This window comes from Octodon degus, unplaced genomic scaffold, assembly GCF_000260255.1.
Source record: "Octodon degus isolate 3935 unplaced genomic scaffold, OctDeg1.0 scaffold00046, whole genome shotgun sequence".
Lineage (NCBI taxonomy): Eukaryota > Metazoa > Chordata > Mammalia > Rodentia > Octodontidae > Octodon > Octodon degus.
In genome coordinates this window covers 13,444,367-13,451,168 of record NW_004524622.1, presented here as the reverse complement: position 1 = coordinate 13,451,168, position 6,802 = coordinate 13,444,367, and the positions used below count along the sequence as shown (strand labels likewise).

General features: G+C 35.1%; 1 pseudogene; it reads right to left on the bottom strand.

The window, feature by feature from the left end:
• Positions 1–521: 521 nt before the first annotated feature.
• LOC101576480 lies at positions 522–6,115 on the bottom strand (annotated as a pseudogene).
• Between the last annotated feature and the right edge of the window lie 687 nt (positions 6,116–6,802).

The following is a 6,802-nucleotide window of genomic DNA, read 5'->3' as shown; positions in this document are numbered from 1 at the left end:
ATATATATATATTTCTGGAAACATTAGCCAGAGTAATTAGACAACAGAGAGAAATAAAAGGATTAAGGGTTGAAAGTGAAATTATCACTATTTGCAGGAGACATGACACTCTACATAGAGAACTCTAAAAATTTCAACAGGAATCTTGTAGATTTTTTTTGCCAATTTAAATATTTTTATTGAAGATGTTGCATTTCCACTTATACTACAGTGCTTGAAGTGCAATGCTATATTTCCCTGTGCACATGTTCCATTATTCAAGTATTAAGAATGCTCAGTACTTTACTATAGCAGCTCAACTTTAATAAGTGCCACTGACTTTGCTACAAATTTAGGTCCTTCAATTTTATTGGTTGTGGAAAATGCTATTATCTATATTTTGGGTTGGATTAATCAACCTCTTCAATGCTGGGCCCCAAGAAAGCACCACCAGAAGGAGGAGCTCCTCCACCAGGGAAGCCCCCAGGCATTCCTTCAGGCATGCCATCTGCACTCTGGTACAGCTTGATGATGATAGGATTTCAGACTTTCTTGAGTTCTTTCAGCTGATGTTCAAATTTTTCCTTCTCCACAGTCTCATTCTTATCCAGCAGTTGATGATTTCATTACACTTGTCAAGAATCTTCTGTTCATCTTCATCATTAATCTTGTCCTGAAGTTTCTCATCTTAAACAGTTGTTTTCATACAGAAAGCATAGGAAAACAATGAATTCTTGGAGGACACTTTGTCCCTTTGCTTCTCATCTTCAGCTTTGTACTTCTCTGCTTCCTAGACCATATGTTCTATGTCCTCCTTACTCAAATGGCCCTTATCATTAGTGATGGTAACCTTCTTCTCTTTTCCTGAACTTTTATTGACCACAGAAACATTGAGGATGCCATTGGCATCAATATCAAAAGTTACTTCAATCTGAGCAACACCACGGGGTAGAGGAGTTATGCCTGTGAGTTCAAACTTGCCAAGCAAGTTGTTATACTTGGTCATGATGTGCTCACCTTCACATATCTGAACGAGCACGCCAGGCTGGTTGTCATAGTAGGTAGTGAAGGTCTGCGTCTGCTTGGTAGGAATGGTGGTATTGTGCTTGATGAGGACTGTCATGGCACCACCAGCAATTTCAATACCAAGAGAAAGAGGAGTGACATCCAACAGCAGCAAATCTTGGACATTTTCAGACTTGTCTCCAGATTAAATGGCTGCCTAAACAGCTGTACCATAAGCAACAGCCTCATCAGGGTTGATGATCTTATTCAATTCTTTTCCATTGAAGAAGTCCTGCAGAAGCTTCTGGATCTTGAGGATACAGGTAGAACCACCCAACAGGACAATGCCATGGATCTGAGACCTGTCCAGGTTAACATCTCAAAAAGCCTTCTCCATAGGGTCCAGAGTGCTACAGAACAGGTCAGCATTCAATTTTTCAAATCAGGCATGAGTAATGGAGGCATAGAAGTCGATTCCTTAATCACCAAATTCAGCAATGTAGCAAGATACAAAGTCAACACCCAAAAATCAGTAGCATTTTCTGCACAAACGAGGAATGCACTGAGAGAGAAATTAGGGAAACTTTGCCTTTCACAATAACATCAAAAAAAAAAAAACCCTGAAATACTTAGGAATCAATCTCAAAAGGACATCAGAGGTTTATACAGTGAAAATTATGATACTCTGGGAAAAGAGATTGAAGAGGATTTGAGAAAATAGAAAAATACTCCATGCTCCTGGATAGGAAGAACCAGCATTGTGAAAATGTCCATACTCCCAAAATTGTTATACAAATTCAGTGCAATCCTGATTAAAATACTGTTAGTATACCTTACAGAGCTAGAGAAATTTTCTCAAACTCATTTCTGAGAAGAGACCCAGAATATCAAAAACAATTCTGGGAAACAAAGGAAAGGCAAAAGGTATCATAATCCTGATGTGAAATTATACTACAAAGCTACTGTGATAGAATCAGCATGGTACTGTCATAGAGAAAGACCTGGGGATCAATGCAACAGATTAGAAAATGCAGACGCAACTGTGAACACATTCAGCCACCTTATCTTTGATAAAGGGGACAAACATTTTCATTGGAAGAAATATAATCTCTTTAGTAAATGGTGCTTGGAAAACTGGCTTTCTACATTCCAAAAGCTAAAACTAAACTCATGCTTGTCACCATGTAGAAAACTACAGTGAAAATGGATCAAAGATTTAAATATTAAAATAGATACATTAAATCTTCTGGAGGAAAATGTAGGTAGAAATCTTAAAGACATAGGGGTAGGTAGATAATTCATGATCAAAAACCAAATTGCATGGGAAATACTTCAAAGAATCAACAATGGGGATCTCATATTTTGAAAAGTTTCTGCACTTCAAAGAAAATCTCCAACAGAGTAAAGAGAAAACCCCCAAACTAGGAAAAAATTATAGTCAACTGTCCCTCTGACAAAGGCCTTCTATCCAGAACATATAAGTAATTTTGAAAAATCAGGCCCCCAAATTCCAAGACTCAAAACCAAAAATGGGCATCTGAGATGAATATGCACTTCTCAGAGGAAAAAATTCAAATGGCAAGTGAATATATGAAAAAAATCACTGATCATCACTAAACATATGTGTGAAATGTAAATTAAAACAGCACTGAGATTCCTTCTCATTCCAAAAAAATAGGTTAAATCAAGAAGTCAGATAATAACAAATGCTAGAGAGGCTCTGGAGAAAAAGGAACACTTCTGCACTGTTGGTGGAAATGTAGACTGCTACAACCACTATGGAAATCAGCGTGGAGATTCCTTCAAAAGCTAGAATTGGAGATCCCATTCAAGCCAGTTATTCCCTGCCTGAGTTCTTTTCCAGAAGAACTAAAAACTTCATACCACTTGGTATATGTGCACCCATGTTTATAGCAGCACAGTTTGTCATAACTAAATCCTGGAAACAGCCCAGATGCCCATCAACTGAAGAATGGATGAAGAAGATGCGGTATTTTTACATAATGGAGTATTACTCGTTATAAAACAGGATAAGTTTAAATCTTTTGTTGGTATATGGATGCAACTAGAGAACATACTCTTAAGTGAAATAAATCAGCCCCGCATGCACAAATATTGTGTTGTCTCCTTAGTGTGAGAAGCTGAAAGAGAAAAATGGAATCTGAAGAGTATAATAGATACTGGCAAAAGAGAATGAACTTATTCAAAAGAAAAGAGTTACTGAGTTGAGAACAGGAGAGGGAGTGGGGGAAACAGATTTATCAATGTATGTATTTATCAATGTGCAGGATAGTTTGGATAACTGTACTGTGCATTTCTGCTGTGAAATTCATATTATTTAATTGAAATTCTATACAACTTGTAATTTTTAAATTTTAATCATTTTGTACTCTTTAAGAAATAAAAAAAGTAAAAAGAAACTGGCTTTTAGAAATAGTGGAGTCCAATATTTTTAATTTCATTTAAGCTGTCTTTGAAAAGTACAGAAAATTCTCAAAAGAACCTAATGGACTTTCTATTATTGTACAGAAACTTTATATTGAGCCAAGGACTAAGCAAGACATTATGTGTATACAGACAACCTTCTATTTGGCTGAGTGTAAAGTGTCTGCTCACATTCAGGACTATGTGGATGTGGACCACACTCAGAAATGCATAGGGAACAGCAAGAAATCAATGAGTTGCTCCTATTGAACTATTGACTACACTTTATCCACTTTAAAGAAAGAGAATATGCCTTTCATTTTTGTGTGTCTTAGACCAAACTTTTCATTGTTGTGGGAATATATCAGGGGTAGAAAGGAGCTATTAGAGTCAAGACTGCAGCCTTTGAAATTAAAGTTACAATTTTGTATAAGGGCTTAATGCAGGAGCAGGGAATTTAGAGATCAGCAATTTAGTAAAAATTACTGGGCAAGGAAGAGAGATGGTAGAGAATTTCCAAAGAGAGTGTCTTGTGGGAATGGTGGTTAATACAGGAATCATTACGAAAAGAAAAATTTGCATAGAGTTTTGAGGTAGGAAAAGAGAGAATTAAGAGCCCTTTAATGGTTTGAAGTAGAGCAGATGTCTTGATAAATGTTACATGAAACAAAAGGATTATTTAATACACTATCTTACATCTAAATATGTTAAGCCCTAATACAATAATTTTCCTTTTACTATAATTGCTTGGTTGGCATTTAGCCTGCCATTTTGAGGTAATTAAAAGGAGCTATGACATACATAATAGATGGTGGATCATGGGCTGGTTTTTTTCTGTCCCAGTGTCAATAAAGATCAGTCCAGGTAGTGATTTTCCTTTCACTTTTTTTTTTTTTTTTTTTTTTGTGGAACTGGGGATTGAACTCAGGCCCTTGCGCTTGCCAGGGAAGTGCTTATTCCACCGAACCATCTCCCCGGCCCTTCCTTTCACTTTTGATGTAAGATAATATCAATTTCTTAGAATTGCCATTGTGAAGGGACACAAATGGGGGAGCTGGATTTTTAATTGTTTTTTCTGATGACAACAGCTAGATCTAGTATACCCTGCTTGTCTGTCTAGGTCCTCAGACTATGCAGATGCTATTCAAGTACCTATCAGAGAGGTGATTCTTTAATGTATTTTATATGTGAATCTTTTGAGTCTCAAAATATTCCTGCTTTGTACATTTCACTTATTTTTTAGGCGGTGTGAACTCTTTATTTGACAAGAATATAGCTTGTCATTTCCTGAAATGATAAACATCCACTCAGAAATTTTGCATGGAAGAAAGTGGGACAGGAGGGACAATTGAGACAATAGATGTGACATTTCTTTCCCTTTAGGGAAGATGGAGTAATATGTATTGCATAACATAAATATAATGAGTTTCTAATATATCTATAAGGTTACAAGCCAAATAGTTTCAACTATATCACAGTGCCTTGAAAAATTATGCTGTAATTTCTTGTAGACTGTCTGGATTTACAGTGTGGATTATTTAAAACTTCCAGTGTATGGATTCCAGTTGTGTCAGCCTCAGCCTGGGCTTCATCTTGGCAGATGCTGGTTAATACATGTGGATGGAGGACAGCAGAGGAAGCACATGTTTCAGGAAACACATGTGTCTAGAAGAGATTCTAAAAAATCCTAGGTTAAAGGTAGGGAAAAATTATACTGTAGTATTTTTCCTTAATTGTGAATATTTATATACATTTGTAAAACCAAATTAAAGGTATTTCACTAGGTATGTAATTTTGAAAATATTTTAAAAGATTGATAGGGGAAATTGCTTTAAACTTTATATTGTTATTAATGTACTTATGAATTAAAGTTAAAATCATGTAAAAAATAATTTCCTATTTGTCTCTCTAGTTCCAAAATATCAATCACTTTTATAATCCTGCTTCTCCCTCTCAAAAACAACTTTATTGAAGTATGGGTGATGAGCAAAAACTGTGTTAAGTATTGTATACAATTTGATGAGTTTAGATATATGCTTATGGCCAGCATCCACTACTTTTTATTCTTAGTGCAGATTCTGTTATTTTTAGAAAAGTTGAGGTGGGGAAAAAGACAAGGGTGAAAATATACATGATTGCTTTGTGTCACAGAGTAGTGGAATAATCGAGGGCTCCACTTTCATCAACTGGCCAATCAAAAATCTTTCCATTAACAACTTTACACCTCTAGCAAATTCTCTGATAAATTTCTTGTCTGCTTTCAAATCTTGAATAGTACATTGTTCAAGTTAATTTTACATAGTGTAGTGTCTTAGAACTTGGACTCCAGAGCAAATATATTCTGAAACTTGGCCTACCACTTAATTGTCTATGACAATACACATTTCTGATTTTCTCAGCTCCACAATGCGCATAATCATGGCCTCTCTCAAAGCACTGCTTCATAGGCACTGCTCAATGCATCACAGGCACTGTAAGTTTCCTGCTGGCTCTTATTCAGGGGCATTTTCAAGATCATGATCTAAAATATGAAAATGACTTTATTATTATTAAAGAAGTTAAAGTGCATCCATTTTTGTTTTGTGTGCTTATAATGAAATTTTGAAATATGATCTTCCAACAACTATTGATTTGATTATGAAAAAAGGCAAATTTATTAAGTGAGGTATTCTCAGGACATACCTAAGAGAATCTGAGATCTGACCATGTTGTAATTTTTATTATTAAAAACTATGCAAAAATTATTTTAAAAATAATTTTTTATTTAAACTCATATCTTTCACTGTAGCAACTTAGGATATCCAGAGAACACCAAAAATAAAATGTGGATCGAGGAGGAGAAGTATCCCAGGTGAATTATAAAGGAAGTTGAGGAGTCTTTGATGTGTATATGTAGATTGTAATAATATTTGTCTTCACTCTCAGAAGACACTTCCAGTATGGCAACTAAACTACTGAAGATATAATATAGTCGTCCTATTCATGCTATATTTGGGGATATAAGTTGGGATTTATTCATAGGATGCAGGAGTATCTTATTAAGAATTGTTTTATTCTTTTAAAGATACATATCTAAATTATGTTTAAGTTTTGGATTTCATTCACCTTGATTCACATTAAAGTTTGAATACCCTTGATACACATTTTTTTCCCTTTTTTTGGTACCAGAAATCTAACTCAGGACCTTCGCTTACCAGGAAGGTGATGTGCTGCTGAACAACATCCTCAACCCTTCCTGATCCATAATTCATAAAGTAATGAATGTTACATTTTAAGAAGAGAGGCTTCATTTTATTTCTTTGTTTCCAATTTTGTTTAGGATAGTTCCAGTGATATTTACATGTTGTTATGTATAAGAATGGTATGAAATGTTCACTTCTTACATTTTTCTTAT